A 23,617-nucleotide genomic window follows, 5' to 3' on the forward strand; every position below is an offset into this window, starting at 1 on the left:
TCTAACAGCACATTCTCTCAAGAGCTCTAATATAATGTCAAAAACCAAAGCTTCTCAATACTGCAATTCTCTAAAAACAGTTTCTGTTTGTGAGAATTTTTGCAAAATTGCAGAATCAGTTCTGCTGTTTTTCAAGGACATAATACTAAGAAACATTGTTTTTTGAAACGTGGCAACAATTGACAACAGAGAACTGATAAACTTTGTTATTTAAAATGGGAAGACCTTGAGAAACTGTTATTAAGAATGAAAAGGTTCTTGGGGGACGCCTGGGTGGCTCAGTTGGTTAAGAATGAAAAGGTTCTACTCTGAGGGTTGCTCTTTTATTGTTTTTGGTATTATTTTGTAATTTTTTTCAGTATTAAAAAAATGCTTTAAAAAGAAGCCAGTGGAACATAAAAAAATAAACATACCAAAATATAAAATGTTGAATATACCAAGTATAGGTGAAGATTAGGAGAAACTAAAGGTTTGTACACTCCTGGAGTATAAATTGGAACTAATATTTTGGGAAATGTTCTACATGATCCCCTAAAGTTGAACAGAGAACATTTAGGGCTTTTGGTAGCAGAATGGTATGACTAAACAGGTAGTGGAGAAATAATCTCTACAGAGAGAGATACGCATACTCCAGAGCACAAATAAGGCTATCTAGTCTGACCTAGGAAGTAAATATCCAAAATTCATTTCTTTTCATTTTATTTATAACCATTTATTTATAAATACTTTAAAATGGTTATAAAAATCATTTGTACTCTAATATATTATATACTTTATAAAAATACAAACCAGGGAGTATCATCAAATTTTTTACAGTGGTGACAATAAAAAATACGTAGAATATTCTGCTTTATGGAACACATAACCCGCCTAAGTTCTCCCACGTGTTTTCGCCTTGATTTGCATTGTTTGGGATTATAATATAAAAGACTAACCTGAACTTCCTAGATTGCCTATGTAACTGATTTTGCCGCTCATGGAAGTTGCCATTACTCATTAAATGTTTAAGATAATAATGAGAAACTGAATTATATTAAGTCAAGTTTTTACAAAATTATTGGTTCTTGCCAACTTCAGACAACGCTACAAAATATGTGGACCTACAGTTTTTCCATTTGGATTGTATTATAATATAGGTTTTCACTGAACTATTACAAAGCCAAAATTTTAATGGCAATGATTGTGGTTTTTTTAATGTCGACTTAATTTCCAAGTTCTCTAGTTGACTTTGAGACTTCAAAAATAATGAGTGAATATTTTTGATACCTGGAAAATTCCAAAGAAAAGCAAAATCCATAGACACAAAGCATCAAACATACCAAGTTGCAATGCAATAATTTTTATTAGAGTTTTACATATAAAAGTATTCACTTTAGTTCAAATTAAGATAGTAAAATCAATATGGTATATGCATCACCCTATAATATTTTGAGAAGTTAACAATATTTTAAAGCTTAAGGTTAAACCTTTCTATAATATGAATACATTTGTGTGTATCTGGGTCTGTATGCTTACATATGTACATATATAAATGTACATATATACATTAATATAAAGAAGAGCAACCTAGGAATAATAGAGAGAGGACTAAACAGTTAAAATGAAAAATGATATTACAATATACAATTTGCATTCACAATGAGATCATATAGACATAATTTTTCATGTATTCTATACAGATTGCCAAAAGATTTAGTATGCCTCATGTGTATGTTTATTTTCAACTCAAAATAGTTAACCTCTATCCTTTTATGCTGCCTCTTATCATATTCATAGATTCTGCATTTAAGGAAAAACTAAAATTTTTACTTATTCCTCTGCTTCTTTTTGCTATGTTTATTTTATTTTATTTTATAGTTCTTTTTATTGAAGTATAGTTGACATAAAATATCCTATTAACTTCAGGTGCTATGTTTATTTTAAATGTTGCATTTTCACTTCGTTAACAACTTACCCTATAATAAAACTGTTCCTTGTTCTTAGGTGACTATGTTCTAATTCTAACTGAGCTGCCAGTTGCTCCTAATAGACAGGCCCTTTTGTTATTTTCTTCTCCAAAATCTAACCCTAAATTGAGAGTAATAAAACTGTCAAGATGTCTCTTACACACAAATCATTTTTGGCAGTTTCTAGATGGCTAGAAGATAATACAAAAGGCTTGTTCCCTCACCTTATAAAAGAAGAAATGAAAAACAGACTAAAGTATATTTGGTGTGCTCTTCATTTTGTAATTGGATCCACAGTGTTTGAAGAGCAACTATTTTTTTTTTTCAGATCTACATTATGGAACAACTGTCAGATCAAAGAGAGAAAATCAACTCCTATGTTAATTTTGTATAGCTAAAGTACTATTGATGTAAATATATTTCATCAACTGCCTCTTCAGGATATGTAGAAGCATGTTCTTAATGTGCATGGGCAGACACAAAAACTTTTTACAAATTTATGTATAAGATTTTATTACTAGGTCATTATTCCTTACTTATCAGTGATGATTGTGGTCCACACTTTACAGGAAGTTTTTTAAAGCCCTGGAGATTTGTCAATCATAATTCATAAAATGGTTTACACTAATTTTTTTGGAGAGAGTTCATATTACAGAAGTTTATTACCTCCAAAGCAATATACAGATTCAGTACAATTTTAATAAAAAAAACTTAACATTTTTTTATTTTTTCAGTGTTCCAAGATTCACTGTTTATGCACCACACCCAGTGCTTTGTGCAATAAGTGTCCTCCTTAATACCCACCACCAGGCTCACCTATCCCCCCTAAACCCTCTGATTTACCCCAATTCACTTTTCCTTTCCTTATCTTAATGTCCTCCATTGTTTTACATTAACTTTCAACAGGTATTGCCTAAGTCTCTAAGAAAAGGTCATGGTTAGGTCCATATTTTTACATATTTTATCCAATAGGGAAATCCAGGCTCCTATCCTGATATATTCTATCATTCTAATAAATTAACCAAAACCTGTCATTCTTGTATCTTCCTCCCCTGCACACATGAACCTAAGGATTCTTGTCATAAGCTATCAATTGATGGTTGGGTATAATGGAAGAAACTCCCAAGAACGATGGCCTTAGAGCTGCAATGAAATGGATTGTATAAAAGACAGGAAATTCGAGTTTTCCAAGACTATATCAACCCAGAAACAAACTTCAAGAGGTAGACTATTGATTCCAGAGGAATGGAACAAGAATTAGAGACTATGGGAGGACCAAAAGAAATTAATAAGAAAAATCTAACTGTGATTTTTTGCATTGGGATATTTAAGGTATTGGGCTTGATAGTCTCTATTTGGACAGTCTATTACTGCAGAGTTTTTTAAAAAAAATCTTTCTTCTTTTGCTTTTTTCTTCTCTTCTTTGTCCTCCTCTTTTAAAAATTCTAACTGTCGAAATCATAGGGTAACAACAGTATTTCACTCCTTAAGTGGTATGAAATTCAAGTGATTATGCGAAAGCCCCATGCTAAGAATGTTATGTTTTAGCTCATGTCATCAAACTTTGGGACTCAACAGGTTAAATTCCTCAGAATATTGCAATATGGAGTATTAAAGTATGGAGTACATTAAAATCCAGAAACATAAAATTTCCTATATGTCTACATTATGACATTTTAATGTAAAAACTGGCCATAAATGTGAATTTTCAGTGGAATACAAAGACTTAAAGATGATGACTCTAGATATATGGGAGATTGTTCAAAAGGCCCACTCTTTATATATTGACAGGGAGGCATATGGCAAGATGATTACATATTTGATATTTCCATTATGACAAGCAGACAGTTAGATATGAATTTATTTCTCAATTATGCTACTTAGATTAGTTGTATAATCTTAAATATGTTCCTCACCTTTGGGGTGTCTCATTGTCTTCAGCTATAAAGTGTGTGTAATCTTAATGTCTATATCTGAATTTGACAAAAGTAATTGAAACAATACGGTAGTTTATCAGATATCAAATCAAATTTGTAACTGCAACCATGTAAGAAATGCCACATTTGAAGGTAAAGTCACTGAATTAGAATTAATAAGCCTACCATCAAGAAACAAATATTACACTTGAGAACAATGCCTAAATAGACCTTTCAGGGAACTGGTGCTTGTTTTGTTGTCCAAAGGGTCTCAGTCTCAGGTAGGAAATATCTTTTCTGGCAGGTTAGGAACCTTGGAAATTTGGGGTGAACTCTGTGGGCTGCTGCAGAGTAATAGGTATTGCAAACAGATGGAATTTCTTGGTCCTCGTTCTATAACTTTGGATGAGGCAAAAATAAGATACAAATGGTAAAGGGCATTTCTGAAGTAATAAAGACCATTTAAGACAGCTTTGGAGGCATGTAGGTGGCTCAGTTGGTTAAATGCCTGACTCTTGGTTTTGGGTAGGTCACAATCTCAGGGTCATGAGATCAAGCCCTGCGCAGGGCTCCATGCTCACTTCTGAGTCCGCTTGAAGATTTTCTCCCTCTGCCCCTCCACCCATATGCGTGTGCGCGCTCTCTCTCAAATAAATAAATAAATAAATAAATAAATCCTTAAAAAAAATAAAACAGAGCTTTGTATTCCTTTCATAATCTTCCAGCAAAAGTTATCACGTCTTGGTAGTTTCTCATCCTGAAAGTTGTTAATTATTCAATAAGAAGGAATGTGTACATTTAGTAATGTTATTGATATACTTTCATGTCTATCTGAGGTTATGTGTAGAAAGAACACACTCTGAAAGCCGAAGTTCATAAACAAAATTAGTTTGTACCATTAATATTGATTTACTTCGGAATTTTATTTGGAAAATTTTCCTAGTTGTTGGAAACTGATTTAAAGGAATAATACAAGTAAAAAACTTTCTGATGATCATGATGATAATAGCGGTATATAAATAAGCATATGTCTACTTTTTGTTATATTAAAAATTTGTACAAAATGATTATTCAAACAGTAAGTTAAAGTGAGAATTATTATTGATTTTTGGAGGAGGAAACCAGAGGAATGACAGTCAAAGAAAAGAAATCATCCCCAAGCTAAGAAATGGCCAACTATATATTCTGTGTCTTTGTTTCAGCTTTAAAAAAATTACTGGCACTAACATTATTAGTGATCTGTTTCCAATCTCTGTTGACTATGTTTTATGCTTTCCTGATAGATGTCCCTATTTACACACTATTGCCAGAAGATAAAACCAACCCCCAATCTCAGGCAGATATATTCTGAACATTTGCTACTTAAATGCACCTTCTTGTTATCTTCTGACTGATAGCATGTACCATCCAGTTACAAGCTTCCTTGATAATAGTTGGAACATTATGTGTTTAAGGACATTATTTGTTTAAAACATTGTGAAAGGAAATGTTAATTAGTATAAAAACCTACTTGTTTATGTAAGCATCCCTAGTTCCCACACTTGTAATCATTCCATTTCAAAATCCTCTCTGACCTGGCACACTCTCTTTCAAATGACTTTGTCATCTTCTTGGTTCCCTTGTTGGTGAGTTAATAAAATTTGATACCTTAAAGGTAAATTTATTTAAAGCAAATTTTCATTAGATAATATACAAAGCATGTAACAATTATTAAGTCATAGGCCTGGACCAATAACCAACACTGCCTATAATAAGCAAATAGTATGGCCATAAGAATGTATGCTGGCTGCCCACCTTCATTGCAAGAACAGGAGAAAAGAACTTCCGGAAGTTGAGCGCTCAGATACAGAAAAAGACAAATTAGTCAGTGAGTCACTGCCAGGGTCAAAGGGGGCTGAGAAATTGCTTGTCAAATGTGTGGGAATATGGTGGTGAAGGACAAAGTGTTTTTAGTGGAGAGAAATGAGCTCCCTCTGACAAATCTCTGGTCAAATGTGTGGGAACATGGTGGTAAAGGACAAAGTGCTTCCAGTGGAGAGAAATGAACTTTCTCCGACACACTGCTCACAGGCATACAAGTTTGAGTTTGCTTCATTTTGGGGATTTTGTGTTCCTGAGTTGATACTAAAATCCTACATACAGCAAATGGCTAGTGAAACTGTGAGGTAGATCACTTAGAGTGATTTAATAGTAAGATTTTTTAAAAGTAAAATTGCTGAAGACCTGACAACTGCATTATCACAGTTCACAGGAATTAACAACAACAACAACCAACCAACCAACTCTTGTCCCACTCTGAGATAGCAGGTTAGAGTTGCAGTATAGACACAGCTCTTCTTGGGATTAACAAGCCAAGAGCGGGACCCTCTGTGGTCTTTCTTGAGGACTCTAAAGCGAGAAGGAGCCATCTGACTCTCTAGGGCACCCATAAAATAAGGACAAGGCTGTATCAGAATTATTCTGATATGTACATTAAATAGAGGTTATCATCATTTTTTCATAAAAATACATGTGTGAGAATATTCCCAAGGCCCACTGTCTGGCTTTTATAAATTGTCAGGGAGGTTTATTCCAGGATGTTTACATATTTGATATTCTCAGTATAATAGGCAATCTGATAAATAAGAATTTATTTCTCAGCTCTCCCACTTATTAGTCATGTGATTGTAAGTTAGTTCCTTAACTTGTATGTTACCTTAGTTTCCTGAGTTCATAAATATAAAATGTGAGTAATCTTAATATCTACCTCTAAGTTTGATACAAGTAATCAAAACAATTTATGGTTCACTTGAAATGAAAACCTCGGAGAATTTCCAGGAAACTTCTGAAAAAGAAGTATAAGTGGAGAAGACTAATGCCATCATATATGAAGCCATATAAACAAAGTGACAATGATTAAGTATTTAGTACTAACCTACCTAGGTATATAGCAAGAGGGTAACGAAGGCATAACAAGGCTAGAAGAAAGAGAAAACAAAGCCCCTAATGAACTACAGAGTATCTAAAGATACACATAGTTTATTAATGTTTGTGAATAGAGATGAGAAATCCAACATGGATTTTCTATGCTCTGGAAAAAAATCCTTGAGGCATTGGTCTGTGCTTAATTCCTGGCTTTCCACTAAAGTAGAGTTGTTAATTAGACTCTTTTTGTCTTAGGATTATTAATTGCTCTCACTTTTGGTGGCCTTGTCGTTTCCTCCTGTAACTCCAAGGAGGCTTGAAACTTTGTTTTGAATGGGCAATATTTGAAGATACTGAATTAAGGACAAGATAGAACAGAAGAATCAGCAAAGAAATGTTTATATCAAAGAAGGAATTTTAAAAAAGTTTTTATTTAAATTCCAGTTAACACACAGCGTAGTATTAGTTTCAGGTGTACAACTTAGTGATTCAGCACTTACATACAACAGTGGGTGCTCATCACAGTAAGTGCACCCCTTAATCCCTATCACTTATTTCACCAAACCACCCTACCTCCCCCACTACCTTGTAACGATCAGTTTATTCCCTATAGTTAAGAGTCTGTTTCTTGGTTTGCCTCTCTCTCTCTTTTCTTGCCCTTTGCTCAGTTCTTTTGTTTCTTAAATTCTGCATACGAGTGAAATCCCATGATGTTTGTCTTTCTCTGACTGACTTATTTTGCTTAGCATAATACTCTCTGGCTCCATTTACATCACTGCAAATGGCAAGATTCCATTATTTTTTATGGCTGAGTAATATTACATGGTATATATATACCACATCTTCTTTTTCCATCCATCCATCAATAGACCCTTGAGCTGTATCCATAATTTCGCTATTGTAGATAATACCGCTATAAACATTGGGGTGTGTGTATCCCTTTGAATTAATAGTTTTTAATAGGTAAATTCAATGATTTATTTTTAGTTTCTTTCTATTGTCTCTTTTAAACCTTTTATATGTATTTATTTTTTTTTAATTTTTATTTATTTTTTAAATTTCTTTTCAGTGTTCCAGAATTCATTGTTTATGCACCACACCCAGTGCTCCATGTAATGAGTGCCCTCCATGATACCCACCACCAGGCTCACCCAACCTCCCACCCCCGGCCCCTCCAAAACCCTCTGATTGTTTTTCAGAGTCCACAGTCTCTCATGGTTTGTCTCCCCCTCCAATTTCCCCTGTGAATTAATAGTTTAATTAATTTACTAAATTACTTAATTTCTTTGGGTAAATACTTAATAGTGCAATTGCTGTATTGTAAGGTAGTTCTATTTTTAACCTTTTGAGGAACCTCCAAATTTTTTTCCATGGTGGCTGCACCAGTTTGCTTTCCCACTAACAATGCAAGAGAGTTTCTTTTTCTCCACATTCTCACCAACACATGTTTCTTGGGATATTGATTTTAGCCATTCTGTGAGGTGGTATCTCATTGTAGTTTTGATTTGTATTTCTCTGATGATGAGTGATGTTGAGCATCTTTTCATGTATCTGTTGGCCATCTGGTTGTCTTCTTTGGAAAAATATCTATTCATGACATCTGCCCATTTTTAAGTGGATAATTCATTTTTTGGTGTTGAGTTCTATAAGTTTTTTTAAATCACAATTAAGCATTTATTATGCCATTAAGAAGGGAAGCAATTACAGTGGTATATCAGAAGCTATATATGTTTTTTAAATGTAATACATGTGCATAGATTCTAAACACTATTTTCAAATATACAATCTCTCCAAAAGAAAATATTCAAAGACAAGATAAATAACTTTTAGTGTTAATAAATGTTACAAGATTTTAAAATTAAATTCATCATTAGCTTTTCCACAACACAATGCACAGAAATTTGCAAACTTCCTGTACAGAGTCCAGTAATCTTTACTCTTGAATGTGGCATACAATAACACATTGGTGGGTGCCTGGGTGGCTCAGTGGGTTAAGCCACTGCCTTCAGCTCAGGTCATGATCTCAGGGTCCTGGGATCGAGTCCCGCATTGGGCTCTCTGCTCAGCAGGGAGCCTGCTTCCCTCTCTCTCTCTCTCTCTCTGCCTGCCTTTCTGTCTACTTGTGATCTCTCTCTGTCAAATAAATAAATAAAATCTTAAAAAAAAAACAATAACACATTGGTAGTCTTTCACAAGTTCTGGAAAGCTTTCTTCCAGTTCTTAATGGTCCATGTTTTTGGTGAATATTTCTATTTGGTTCATCCGGTTTGTCACTTCTTTCTCATTTTAACAAGATCTCCCTGTTTTTTCTTATGTTGCCTAATTAGTCTTCTTTTAATGTCCAGTCTATAGCTTCTGTATGGTTTAGCATCAATCATATCAGTTACCAGTAGTCAAAGAATTTCATAAACCCGTCTAGCATGTTGCTTATTTATTTTGAACTTGTTGTGCCTCTATTGTCATAAGTTTGTTAAAACCCTGTGTCAGCTTTTCCTGAGAAAAATGGTAAATCTTGACAAAGCTTTAAAAGTACAAAGTCCCTTAATTTCACAAAGCTTTTGGATGGATCTTCCTCTGTAATATCAAAAAGAGAAGGAGATGCAATTTAGTATTATGAACTGTTTCAAGAAGTTGAGCACCATGACCTACACCTTGAAATGGAGTCAGTATCAGCATCTGACTTACACTGGGTTGAGTTTTGTCTGGGTACACATAGTACTTATAAACTGTCGTGTAGCCTATGGTCACAAAGAGCATAGCTCCATCCTTATACTTCTCAAATACTAGAAAGTAGTGCCATATTTCATCATCCATGTCAATAAAGCTGGCAGTTTCCATAAACTACATCAAAAAGTTCTGGAGCCTTTAATGATATTCTCAGAAGCCTCTACATGTCATGTCAGCCTTATATATCTGAAAGGTAAATTTCCCCTCTTGTTGGACTGAGAACAGAGTGTATATGGTGTAAGGTACCAAATGGCTCGAATTCAACTTCTTTTTCCAGTAAAGAGAGAAAAATCCTTCATGTTCCTACATATCCAGGTAGAATTATTAGAATTATTATTCTAATTATAAAAGAAGGAGAAGAAAGAAAAGTCTTCTGCACAATGAAGGAAACAGTCAACGAAACTAAAAGTTAACCTAATACTTAGGTTATAATTATAATTTTGTAATAATTCTAGTTAGAATTATTATTAGAATTATTGTCTAGTTTTTCCCTCTATATCATCAGCTTCTATACAAAGTTTTCATCAACTTCATATGCCTACTTTTATTTCTTTTTGTTGTATAATTGCTAAGGGTAAGATTTCCAGTACTATGTTAAATAGTAATGGTGAGAGTGGACACCCTTGTCTTGTTCCTGACTATAGGAAAGGCTTTTGGGTTATTCACCATTGAGGATGAACATCAGCTGTGGGACTTTTTTATATGGTCTTTATGATATTGAGATATGATCCATCTATCCCTACTTTGTTGAGAGTTTTTATCAAGAAAGGATGCTGTACTTTGTCAAATGCTTTTTTGGCATCTATTGAAAGGATCATATGGTTCTTATCCTTTCTTTTATTAATGTATCAAGTTGATTGATTTTTGAATTTTTTTAAAAAAATTTATTTATTAATTTATTTGACAGAGAGAGAGAGAGAGAGATCACAAGTAGGCAGAGAGGCAGGCAGAGAGAGAGGGAGAAGCAGGCTCCCTGCTGAGCAGAGAGCCCGATGCGGGGCTCAATCCCAGGACCCTGAGATCATGACCTGAGCAGAAGGCAGCGGCTTAAACCACTGAGCCACCCAGGTGCCCCTGATTTTTTAATATTGAACATCCCCTGCAGCCCAGGAATAAATCCCACTTGACCATGGTGAATAATTCTTTTAATGTACTGTTGAATTTGATTTGCTGGCATTTTATTGAGAATTTTTTCATCTGTGTTCAACAGGGATATTTACCTGTAATTCTCCTTTTTAGTGGGATCTTAGTCTGGTTTTGGAATCAAAGTAATGCTGGCTTCCTAGAATGAGTTTAGATGTTTTACTTCTATTTCTATTTTTCAAACAGTTTGAGACTAGGTATTAACTCTTTAAATGTCTGGTAGAATTCCCCTAGGAAGCCGTCCTACCCAGGACTTCTGTTTGTTGGGAGATTTTGATTACTGATCCAATTTCTTTGCTATTTATGGGTCTGTTCAAATTTTCTGTTTCTTCCTGTTTCAGTTTTGGTAGTTTGTAGGTTTCTAGGAATTTTTCCATTTCTTCCAGATTACAATTTTGTTGGCATATAATTTTTCTATAATAATCTCATAATTGTATTTCTTTGTTGTTGGTTGTGATCTCTCCTCTTTCATTCATGATTTTATGTATTTGGGTCCTTTCTCTTTTCTTTTTCATAAGTCTGGCTATGGATGTATGAATTTTATTAATCTTTCAAAGAACCAATTCTTAGGTTCATTAATCTGTTCTATTGGCTTTTTGTTTCTGTATTGTTAATTTCTGCTCTAATCTTTATTATTTCCCCTCTTCTGCTGGCTTCAGGCTCTATTTACTGTTCTTTTTCTAGCTCCGTTAGTTGTAAGGTTAGGTTGTGTATTTGAGACTTTTCTTGCTTCTTGAGGTAATCCTGTATTACAATATAATTCCCCTCTTTGCTGTATCCCAAAGATTTTGGACTGTCATGTTTTCAGTTTCCATTTGCTTTCATACACACACACACACACACACACACACACACACACACATATATATATGTATGTTAAATTAAATTATAATTTAAATTATAATATATATTATATATAATATATTATATATAATATATAAATTATAATATATAAATAAATAAGTTAATTATTAAATATTATATTAAAACATTATATATGTATAATGTTTTAATTTCTTTAGTTTCTTGGTTAACACATTCATTATTTAGTAGGATGTTCTTTAATCTCCATGTATTTGGGTTCTTCCCAAATTTTTTTTTGTGGTTGGCTTCAGTTGTCATAATGTTGCAGTTTGAAAATACGCATGGTACAAACTTGATCTTTTTGTACTTGTTGAGGGCTGATTTGTCATCCAGTTTGTGATCTATTCTGGAGAATGTTCCGTGTGCCCTTGAAAGAATGTGTATTCTGCTTCTTTAGGATGAAATGTCTTGAATATATTTGTTCAGTCCATCTAGTCCCCTGTGTCATTCAAAGCCCTTGTTTCCTTGTTTGATCTTCTGCTTAGATGATTTGTCCATTGCGATAAGTGGATTGTTAAAAGTCCCCTACTATTATTACATTGTTATCAATGACCTTATGTTTATTATTAGTTGATTAATATATTTGGGTGCTCCCAAGTTGGTGGCATAAATATTTACAATGTTAGAACTTCTTGATGGATAGGTCCTCTAATTATGGTATTAATGTCCTCCTTCATTTCTTGTTACAGTTTTTGTTCTAAAATCTAGCTTGTCTGATTAAGTCTGGCCACACCAGCTTTCTTTTTACATCCATTAGCATGATAGATAGTTCTCAATCCCCCTCACTTTCAATCTGCATGTGTCTTTAGGTCTAGAATGAGTCTGGTAGGCAGAATATAGATGGATCTTGTTTTTCTTTAATTCATTCTGCTGTTCTATGTCTTTTGATTGGAGCATTCAGTCCATTTACACTTGGAGTGATTACTGAAAAATATGAATTTAGTGCCATTGTGCTACCTGTAAAGTTGGTGTTTCTGGTGGTGTTCTCTGGTCCTTTCTAGTCTTTCTTGTTTTTGGTCTTTTTTTTCCTCCAAAGAGTCCCTCTTAAAATTTCTTGCAGGACTGGTTTAGTGGTGATGAACCCCTTTAGTTTTTGTTTGTAGAGGAAACCATCTTTCCTTCTATTCTGATTGACAAACTTGCTGGATAAAGAATTCTTGAGTGAATATTTTTCCAATTCAGCACGTTGAATATTTTATGCTGCATTTTCTGGCCTATCAGGTTTCTGTGAGCAGATCTGCTGTGAACCTGATTTATCTTCCACTGTATGTTAAATACTTTTTTATCCCTTTGCTGATTGCAGGATTCTTCCCTTGTCTGCGTATTTTGTGAATTTGACTATGATATGCATTGGTGAGGGTCAGCTTTTTTTTTTTTTTTTGAGTTTAATGAGAATTCTCTGTACTTTTTGGATATTGATGTCTGTGTCCTTCCCCAGATTAGGATAGTTTTTAGGTATAATTTGCCTGAATAAGCTTCTGCCCCCATTTCTCTCTTCATCTTCTGGGACTCCCATGATATGAATGTTATTAAATTTTAGTGAGTTGCTGAGTTCCCTAAGTCTACTTTCATGGTCCATTACCATTCTTTATGTCTTCTTTTCAGCTTCATTATTTTCCATAGTTTTATCTTATAGGTCACTGATTCACTCCTTTGCTTATCCATTCTCAATTTTATGGCCTTCATTTGGGATTATCTCAGTTTCAGCATTTTTAATTTCAGACTGACTAGATTTTAATTCTTTCATCTCTGCAGTAAGAGATTCTCTAGTGTCTTCCATGCTTTTTTCAAACCCAGCTAGTATTCTTAGAATCATTGTTTTAAATTCTAGTTTAGACATCTTATATTTGTATTTATTAAATCCTTGGCCATGAGTTCTACTTCCTTTTCCTTCTTTTGGGGTGAATTTCTCTGTCTTGTCATTTTATTCAGAAAGGAAAAGAAGAAACAAACACATACACACAAATTTTTAAAAAATACAACCCCCCCAAAAAAAACCACACACACACAAAAAACCCCTAGATCCTGAGTGTGTTTAGTCTGCTTGTTAAAAGAATCTAGATCCCAAAATAAAATAAAATAAAAACAATTAAAAAATATATGAAGAGCATATATAAAAATAAAATTTAAAAGTAATTAAAAAATTAAAAAGGAATTGAAAAAATAAGAAAATAAATGAAAAATTAATAAAGAAAGAAAGAAAGAATAAAATTAAAAAGGAAGCCAGATTTTATTTCTCCTAGAGCTGCAGCTTTGCAGTACTCTGATCAGTAGTCTTGGTGCAAATGAATGGTTTGTGCTGGTCTTCTGGGAGAGGGGCCCGCTGTGTTGATTCTCTGGCTGACTTATTTCAGTGGAAATGCTCCTCCAGGCTACAGGGGGGATAGGGCTTGATGTAAGCCACTCTGGCTTCCACTAAACGATGCTCTTTTACTCTTTGAAGGCTTTCAGTGCTGATGGGGGGATGAATAGAGTGGCACTGCACTCTCTAGACCTGGAGTTGGAAGTCCCTCCTCCCCGCTCTTCAGTGAGTCCTCAGAGAAGAGCAACCAGTCACCCCTCTTGAGTCCCTGATTTCCATCTGAATCTGGCATTCACCTTGCTTGTTGTTTGTGCCTGAAGTATTTTTTTTTTAAAATTCAGGCATGAGATAGAGTTTCAAAACTCCAAATTTTAAGGACTCCTGTGGCATAAACCTGTGCTATTCTTCCAGGGGAGGGTCTCACCATGTTTTTGCCATTTGCCAGTCAGTCCCAGGAAAGTGGTTGCTGACTATGCTGTGGTTGGCAGTTTATGGTAAAAGAGAACAGAAATCCGGCACCACGATCCACTGTGCTCACCCAGCTTCCCAGCTCCTATGCCTAGGAACAATGCAGCATGGTTGGCACCATCCTTTATTATTGCAACCCAGTGGATCCTCAGACCATGCTGTCATACCTAGGGTTCTGCCCCACTTTGCTACTTGAGTACCTTTAAGCCAGGCCAGTCCTCACTGTAGCAGACTTCTAAAAGTTCAGATGTTGTGCTCCACTGCTTATAATACTTTGCAGTAGCCTCCATAAGCAGAATCCCTCCTGGTCATAACTATATCCCCCCGAAGTCAACTCTCTGCTCCTCCTACCTTCCAAAAGGTGGTCATTTTTCTCTCTGTAGACTTGCAGGTTTTGTTCTCTCAAACCTCCAATTGATTTCTTGGGTGTTCAGAATGATTTGATAACTATCTAGCTGTGTTTGAGGGACAAGACAAACTTGGGGTCCCCCTACTCCTCTGGCATCTTAACTCTTCCTCCCAAATGTATTGATTTTTAAATTAGCAATTTTATCTTTTTAACATGTTTTTTCCCATGGTATTTCACTTTTTCAGTTGAGGTACACATTTCAAAAATTAAAATAAATATTGTACAGCTCAATATCAGTTTACATATAAAAAACCCTTATAACTACCACACAGTTCAAGATACAGAACACTTATTCCATTATGGAAAGCTTTCTTATGCCTTTTTCCAATCAATAGTTGTAGCTAGTGAGCCAACAGTTTTTTTGACTTGTATCAACATAAATTAGTTTTCTCTGATCTTTCTTGAACTTCATACAAATTGAATCATACAGCTTAAATTCTTTTGTGTGGATGGTTTCTTTTAGTAAACATCATGTTATATTCATCCATGTCAAATTTATTAGTAATTTCTTGTTTAATTGGTGCATAGTACTTCATTGTATGAGTGAATCTAACATACTTCAAGAGAAATGCACATAGGTCATTCCTGACATCAGTTCCCCTCACAAGAAGATCATCTGGCAATTATACATAGACAAGAAACCACTTTGAAAATCCCAGAATGCAAGGGTGAGACTGAAACATAACCCTGCACCACAGAGGCCAGGAAATACCACATTAGAAAGGTCAGAAGAGTGGCTTCACAGAAAATCAATAAAGAAACAGGAGCATTGAATGACACATTGGACCAGATGGACCTCATAGATATATACAGAACATTCCACCCTAAAACAACAGAATACTCATTCTTCTCAAGTGCACATGGAACCTTCTCAAGAATAGACCACATACTGGGTCACAAATCAGGACTCAACTGATACTAAAAGACTGAGATTATTCCCTGCATATTCTCAGATCACAATGCTTTGAAACTGGAGCTCAATCACAAGGAAAAGTTTGGAAGGAACTCAAACACCTGGAAGCTAAAGACCACCTTGCTTAAGAATGCTTGGATCAACCAGGAGATCAAAGAAGAACTGAAACAATTCATGGAAGCCAATGAGAATGAAGACACTTTGGTCCAAAACCTATGGGATACAGCAAAGGCGGTCCTAAGGGGGAAATACATAGCCATCCAAGCCTCCCTCAAAAAAATTGGGAAAATCCAGAATACACCAGCTGTCTCTACACCTTAAAGAACTGGAGAATCAACAACAAATCAAACCAACTCCACACATAAGAAGGGAAATAATCAAGATTAGAGCAGAGATCAATGAGGTAGAAACCAGAGATACAGTAGAACGTATCAATGAAACTAGAAGCTGGTTTTTTGGAAGAATCAATAAAATCGATAAACCATTGGCCACACTAATCCAAAAGAAAAGAGAGAATGCCCAAATTCATAAAATTATGAATGAAAAGGGAGAGATCACAACTAACACCAAGGAAGTAGAAACAATCATCAGAAGTTATTATCAACAGTTATATGCCAGTAAGCTAAGCAACCTAGATGAAATGGATGCATTCCTGGAAAACTATGAACTCCCAAAATTGAACCAGGAAGAAATTGACAACCTGAATAGACCAATATCTAGTAACGAGATTGAAGCAGTGATCAAAAACCTCCCAAAAAACAAGAGCCCGGGACCTGATGGATTCCCTGGGGAAGTCTACCAAACTTTCAAAGAAGAAATAACACCGGGAGGAGTCAAGATGGCAGAGAAGTAGCAGGCTGAGACTACTTCAGGTAGCGGGAGATCAGCTAAATAGCTTATCTAAAGATTGCAAACACCTATAAATCCAACAGGAGATTGAAGAGAAGAAGAACAGCAATTCCAGAAACAGAAAATCAACCACTTTCTGCAAGGTAGGACTGGCGGAGAAGTGAATCCAAAGCAACGGGAAGATAGACCGCGGGGGGAGGGGCTGGCTCCTGGCGAGCGGCGGAGCAACGGAGCACAAAATCAGGACTTTTAAAAGTCTGTTCCACTGAGGGACATCGCTCCAGAGGCTTAACTGGGGTGAAGCCCAGACGGGGTCAGCGCGGCCTCAGGTCCCAGAGGGTCACAGAAGGATCGGGGGAGTCTGAGTGTCGCAGAGCCTACCGGTATTAGAACAGGGAAGCTGGCTACAGAGACAGAGCTGAGGAGTGAGCTCTAAACTCGGGGTTGCCTTGAACCGGTCGCAGGCTCGGTCAGCTTGGAGTGCGGCCGGAGGCCAGGGTGACGGGAGTCATTGGGCGCTGTTCTCTGACGGCACACTGAGGAGTGGGGCCCCGGGCTCTCGGCTCCTCCGGGCCGGAGACCAGGAGGCCGCCATCTTCACTCCCGTCCTCCGGAACTCTATGGAAAGCGCTCAGGAAACAAAAGCTCCCGAAAGCAAACCCAGCAAACCCGAGCGGATTACTCAGCCAGGCCCAGGGTAAGGGCGGTGCAACTCCGCCTGGGGCAAAGACGCTTGAGAATCACTACAACAGGCCCCTCCCCCAGAAGATCAACGAGAAACCCAGCCAGGACCAAGTTCACCTACCAAGGAGTGCAGTTTCAATACCAAGGAGAGCGGCAGAATTCCAGAGGAGAAGGAAGCAAAGCATGGAACTCATGGCTTTCTCCCCATGATTCTTTAGCGTTGCAGTTAATTTAATTTTTTTTCTCTTTTTCAATTTTTTTTCTCATCTTCTGCTAAATTTTTTAAACTTTTACCGTTTTCTTTTTTTAACGTTTTTTAAATAGTTTATCTAATATATATATATATATATATATATATATATATATTTCCTTTTTATATTTTTTATCGGCTTTCTTTTTTTAATAGTTTCTTTTTTTCTTCTTCTTCTCAACCCCTTTTTATCCCCTTTCTCCCCCTCACGATTTGGGATCTCTTCTGATTTGGCTAAAGCATATTTTCCTGGGGTTGTTGCCACCCTTTTAGTATTTTACTTGCTCCTTCATATACTCTTATCTGGACAAAATGACAAGGCGGAAAAATTCACAACAAAAAAAAAAGAACAAGAAGCAGTACCAAAGGCTAGGGACCTAATCAATACAGACATTGGTAATATGTCAGATATAGAGTTCAGACTGATGATTCTCAAGGTTCTAGCCGGGCTTGAAAAAGGCATGGAAGATATTAAAGCAACCCTCTCGGGAGATATAAAAGCCCTTTCTGGAGAAATAAAAGAACTAAAATCTAACCAAGTTGAAATCAAAAAAGCTATTAATGAGGTGCAATAAAAAATGGAGGCTCTCACAGCTAGGATAAATGAGGCAGAAGAAAGAATTAGCGATATAGAAGACCAAATGACAGAGAATAAAGAAGATGAGCAAAAGAGGGACAAACAGCTACTGGACCACGAGGGGAGAATTCGAGAGATAAGTGACACGATAAGACGAAACAACATTAGAATAATTGGGATTCCAGAAGAAGAGGAAACGGAGAGGAGAGCAGAAGGTATATGGAGAGAATTATTGGAGAGAATTTCTCCAATATGGCAAAGGGAACAAGCATCAAAATCCAGGAGGTTCAAAGAACCCCCCTCAAAATCAATAAGAATAGGTCCACACCCCGTCACCTAATAGTAAAATTTACAAGTCTTAGTGACAAAGAAAAGATCCTGAAAGCAGCCCGGGAAAAGAAGTCTGTAACGTACAACGGTAAAAATATTAGATTGGCAGCAGACTTATCCACAGATACCTGCAGGCCAGAAAGAGCTGGCATGATATATTCAGAGTACTAAATGAGAAAAACATGCAGCCAAGAATACTATATCCAGCTAGGCTATCATTGAAAATTGAGATTAAAAGCTTCCAGGACAAACAAAAACTGAAAGAATTTACAAACACCAAACCAGCTCTACAGGAAATATTGAAAGGGGTCCTCTAAGCAAAGAGAGACCCTAAAAGTAGTAGATCAGAAAGAAACAGAGACAATATACAATAACAGTCACCTTACAGGCAATACAATGGCACTAAATTCATATTTCTCAATACTTACCCTGAATGTTAATGGGCTAAATGCCCCCATCAAAAGACACAGGGTATCAGAATGGATAAAAAAACAAAACCCATATATATGTTGCCTACAAGAAACTCATCTTAAACCCGTAGACACCTCCAGGTTTAAAGTGAGGGGGTGGAAAAGAATTTACCATGCTAATGGACATCAGAAGAAAGCAGGAGTGGCAATCCTTATAGCAGATCAATTAGATTTTAAGCCAAAGACTATAATAAGAGATGAGGAAGGACACTATATCATACTCAAAGGAATTGTCCAACAAGAAGATCTAACAATTTTAAATATCTATGCCCCTAACGTGGGAACAGCCAACTATATAAACCAATTAATAACAAAATCAAAGAAACACATCGACAAGAATACAATAATAGTAGGGGATTTTAACACTCCCCTCACTGAAATGGACAGATCATCCAAGCAAAAGATCAACAAGGAAATAAAGGCCTTAAATGACACACTGGACCAGACGGACATCACAGATATATTCAGAACATTTTATCCCAAAGCAACAGAATACACATTCTTCTCTAGTGCACATGGAACATTCTCCAGAATAGATCACATTCTAGGTCCTAAGTCAAGTCTCAACTGGTATCAAAAGATTGGGATCATTCCCTGCATATTTTCAGACCACAATGCTCTGAAGCTAGAACTCAATCACAAGAGGAAATTTGGAAAGAACCCAAATACATGGAGACTAAACAGCATCCTTCTAAAGAATGAATGGGTCAACCAGGAAATTAAAAAAGAATTGAAAAAATTTATGGAAACAAATGATAATGAAAACACAACGGTTCAGAATCTGTGGGACACAACAAAGGCAGTCCTGAGAGGAAAATATATAGCGGTACAAGCCTTTCTCAAGAAACAAGAAAGGTCTCAGGTATACAACCTAACCCTACACCTAAACGAGCTGGAGAAAGAACAAGAAAGAAACCCTAAACCCAGCAGGAGAAGAGAAATCATAAAGATCAGAGCAGAAATCAATGAAATAGAAACCAAAAAAAACAATAGAACAAATCAACGAAACTAGGAGCTGGTTCTTTGAAAGAATTAATAAGATTGATAACCCCCTGGCCAGACTTATCAAAAAGAAAAGAGAAAGGACCCAAATAAATAAAATCATGAATGAAAGAGGAGAGATCACAACGAACACCAAAGAAATACAGACAATTATAAGAACATACTATGAGCAACTCTACGCCAACAATTTTGACAATCTGGAAGAAATGGATGCATTCCTAGAGACATATAAACTACCACAACTGAACCAGGAAGAAATGGAAAGCCTGAACAGACCTATAACCGGTAAGGAGATTGAAACAGTCATCCAAAATCTCCAACAAACAAAAGCCCAGGGCCAGATGGCTTCCCGGGGGAATTCTACCAAACATTTAAAGAAGAACTAATTCCTATTCTCCTGAAACTCTTCCAAAAAATAGAAACGGAAGGAAAACTTCCAAACTCATTTTATGAGGCCAGCATCACCTTGATCCCAAAACCAGACAAAGATCCCATCAAAAAAGAGAACTACAGACCAACATCCTTGATGAACACAGATGCAAAAATTCTCGCCAAAATACTAGCCAATAGGATTCAACAGTACATTAAAAGGATTATTCACCACGACCAAGTGGGATTTATTCCAGGGCTGCAAGGTTGGTTCAACATCTGCAAATCAATCAATGTGACACAACACATTAATAAAAGAAAGAACAAGAACCATATGATACTCTCCAGAGATGCTGAAAAAGCATTTGACAAAGTACAGCATCCCTTCATGATCAAAACTCTTCAAAGTGTAGGGATAGAGGGCACATACCTCAATATTATCAAAGCCATCTATGAAAAACCCACTGCAAATATCATTCTCAATGGAGAAAAACTGAAAGCTTTTCCGCTAAGGTCAGGAACACGGCAGGGATGTCCGTTATCACCACTGCTATTCAACATAGTACTAGAAGTCCTAGCCTCAGCAATCAGACAACAAAAGGAAATTGAAGGCATCCAAATCGGCAAAGAAGAAGTCAAACTATCACTCTTCACAGATGATATCATACTCTATGTGGAAAACCCAAAAGACTCCACTCCAAAACTGCTAGAACTTGTACAGGAATTCAGTAAAGTGTCAGGATATAAAATCAATGCACAGAAATCAGTTGCATTTCTCTACACCAACAACAAGACAGAAGAAAGAGAAATTAAGGAGTCCATCCCATTTACAATTGCACCCAAAACTATAAGATACCTAGGAATAAACCTAACCAAAGACACTAAGAATCTATACACAGAGAACTATAGAGTACTCATGATAGAAATTGAGGAAGACACAAAGAAATGGAAAAATGTTCCATGCTCCTGGATTGGAAGAATAAATATTGTGAAAATGCCTATGCTCCCTAAAGCAATCTACACATTTAATGCAATTCCTATCAAAGTACCATCCATTTTTTTCAAAGACATGGAACAAATAATCCTAAAATTTATATGGAAGAAAATATAAGAAAAGACCTCGAATAGCCAAAGGAATATTGAAAAAGAAAGCCAAAGTTGGTGGCATCACAATTCCGGACTTCAAGCTCTATTACAAAGCTGTCATCATCAAGACAGCATGGTACTGGCATAAAAACAGACACATAGATCAATGGAACAGAATAGAGAGCCCAGAAATAGACCCTCAACTCTATGGTCAACTAATCTTCGACAAAGCAGGAAAGAATGTCCAATGGAAAAAAGACAGCCTCTTCAGTAAATGGTGTTGGGAAAATTGGACAGCCACATGCAGAAAAATGAAATTGGATAATTTCCTTACACCACACATGAAAATAGACTCAAAATGGATGAAGGATCTCAATGTGAGAAAAGAATCCATCAAAATCCTCGAGGAGAACACAGGCAGCAACCTCTTCAACGTCAGCCGCAGCAACATCTTCCTAGGAACATCACCAAAGGCAAGGGAAGCAAGGGCAAAAATGAACTATTGGGATTTTATCAAGATCAAAAGCTTTTGCACAGCAAAGGAAACAGTTAACAAAACCAAAAGACAACTGACAGAATGGGAGAAGATATTTGCAAATGACATATCAGATAAAGGGCTAGTGTCCAAAATCTATAAAGAACTTAGCAAACTCAACACCCAAAGAACAAATAATCCAATCAAGAAATGGGCAGAGGACATGAACAGACATTTCTGCAAAGAAGACATCCAGATGGCCAACAGACACATGAAAAAGTGCTCCATATCACTCGGCATTAGGGAAATACAAATCAAAACCACAATGAGATATCACCTCACACCAGTCAGAATGGCTAAAATTAACAAGTCAGGAAATGACAGATGCTGGCGAGGATGCGGAGAAAGGAGTACCCTCCTACACTGTTGGTGGGAATGCAAGCTGGTGCAACCACTCTGGAAAACAGCATGGAGGTTCCTCAAAATGTTGAAAATATAACTACCCTATGACCCAGCAATTGCACTGCTGGGTATTTACCCTAAAGATACAAATGTAGTGATCTGCAGGGGTACGTGCACCCGAATGTTTATAGCAGCAATGTCTACAATAGCCAAACTATGGAAAGAACCCAGATGTCCATCAACAGACGAATGGATAAAGAAGATGTGTTATATATACACAATGGAATACTATGCAGCCATCAAAAGAAATGAAATCTTGCCATTTGTGACAACGTGGATGGAACTAGAGGGTATCATGCTTAGCGAAATAAGTCAATCGGAGAAAGACAACTATCATATGATCTCCCTGATATGAGGGAGAGGAGATGCAACATGGGGGGTTGAGGGGGTAGGAGAAGAATAAATGTAACAAGATGGGATTGGGAGGGAGACAAACCATAAGTGACTCTTAATCTCACAAAACAAAATGAGGGTTGATGGGGGGAGGGGGGTTTCGGGGGGTGGGGTTATGGATATTGGGGAGGGTATGTGCTATGGTGAGTGCTGTGAAGTGTGTAAACCTGGCGATTCACAGACCTGTACCCCTGGGGATAAAATTATATGTTTATAAAAATTAAAATTAAAAAAAAAAAAAAGAAATAACACCTATTCTCCTGAAGCTGTTTCAAAATATTGAAGCAGAAGGAAAATTTCCAGACTCTTTCTATGAAGCCAGCATTACCCTGATCCCCAAACCAGGCAAAGACCCTACCAGAAAGGAGAATTTCAGACCAATATCACTGATGAATATGGATGCTAACATTCTAAACAAGATCCTAGCAAACAGGATCCAACAGCACATTAAAAAGATTTTCCACCATGACCAGGTGGGATTCATCCCTGGGCTACAAGGATGGTTCAACATTTGCAAATCAATCACTGTGATAGAACAAATTAATAAGAAAGAGAGAAGAACCACATGGTCCTCTCAATTGATGCAGAAAAAGCATTTGACAAAATCCAGCATCCGTTCCTGATTAAAACGCTTCAAAGTATAGGGATAGAGGGAACATTCCTGAACTTCATAAAATCTATCTATGAAAGACCCAAAGCAAATATCATCCTCAATGGGAAAAAGCTTGTAGCCTTCCCGTTGAGATCAGGAACACGACAAGGATGCCCACTCCACCACTCTTGTTCAACATAGTATTAGAAGTCCTAGCAACAGCAATCAGACAACAACGAGAAATAAAAGGTATCCAAATTGGCAAAGAAGAAGTCAAACTCTCTCTCTTTGCAGATGACATGATTCTTTATATGGAAAACCCAAAAGACTCCACCCCCAAACTACTAGAACTCATACAGCAATTCATTAACGTGGCAGGATACAAAGTCAATTTACAGAAATCAGTGGCTTTCTTATACACTAACAATGCAAATACAGAAAGGGAAATTAGAGAATCGATTCCATTTACTATAGCACCAAGAACCA

General features: G+C 36.4%; 1 pseudogene; it reads right to left on the minus strand.

The window, feature by feature from the left end:
* Positions 1-7,026: 7,026 nt before the first annotated feature.
* On the minus strand, positions 7,027-9,649 carry LOC125091458 (histone acetyltransferase type B catalytic subunit-like; annotated as a pseudogene).
* Positions 9,650-23,617: the final 13,968 nt, after the last annotated feature.

The sequence above is a fragment of the Lutra lutra genome, chromosome X (assembly GCF_902655055.1).
Source record: "Lutra lutra chromosome X, mLutLut1.2, whole genome shotgun sequence".
In the NCBI taxonomy this organism is placed as follows: domain Eukaryota; kingdom Metazoa; phylum Chordata; class Mammalia; order Carnivora; family Mustelidae; genus Lutra; species Lutra lutra.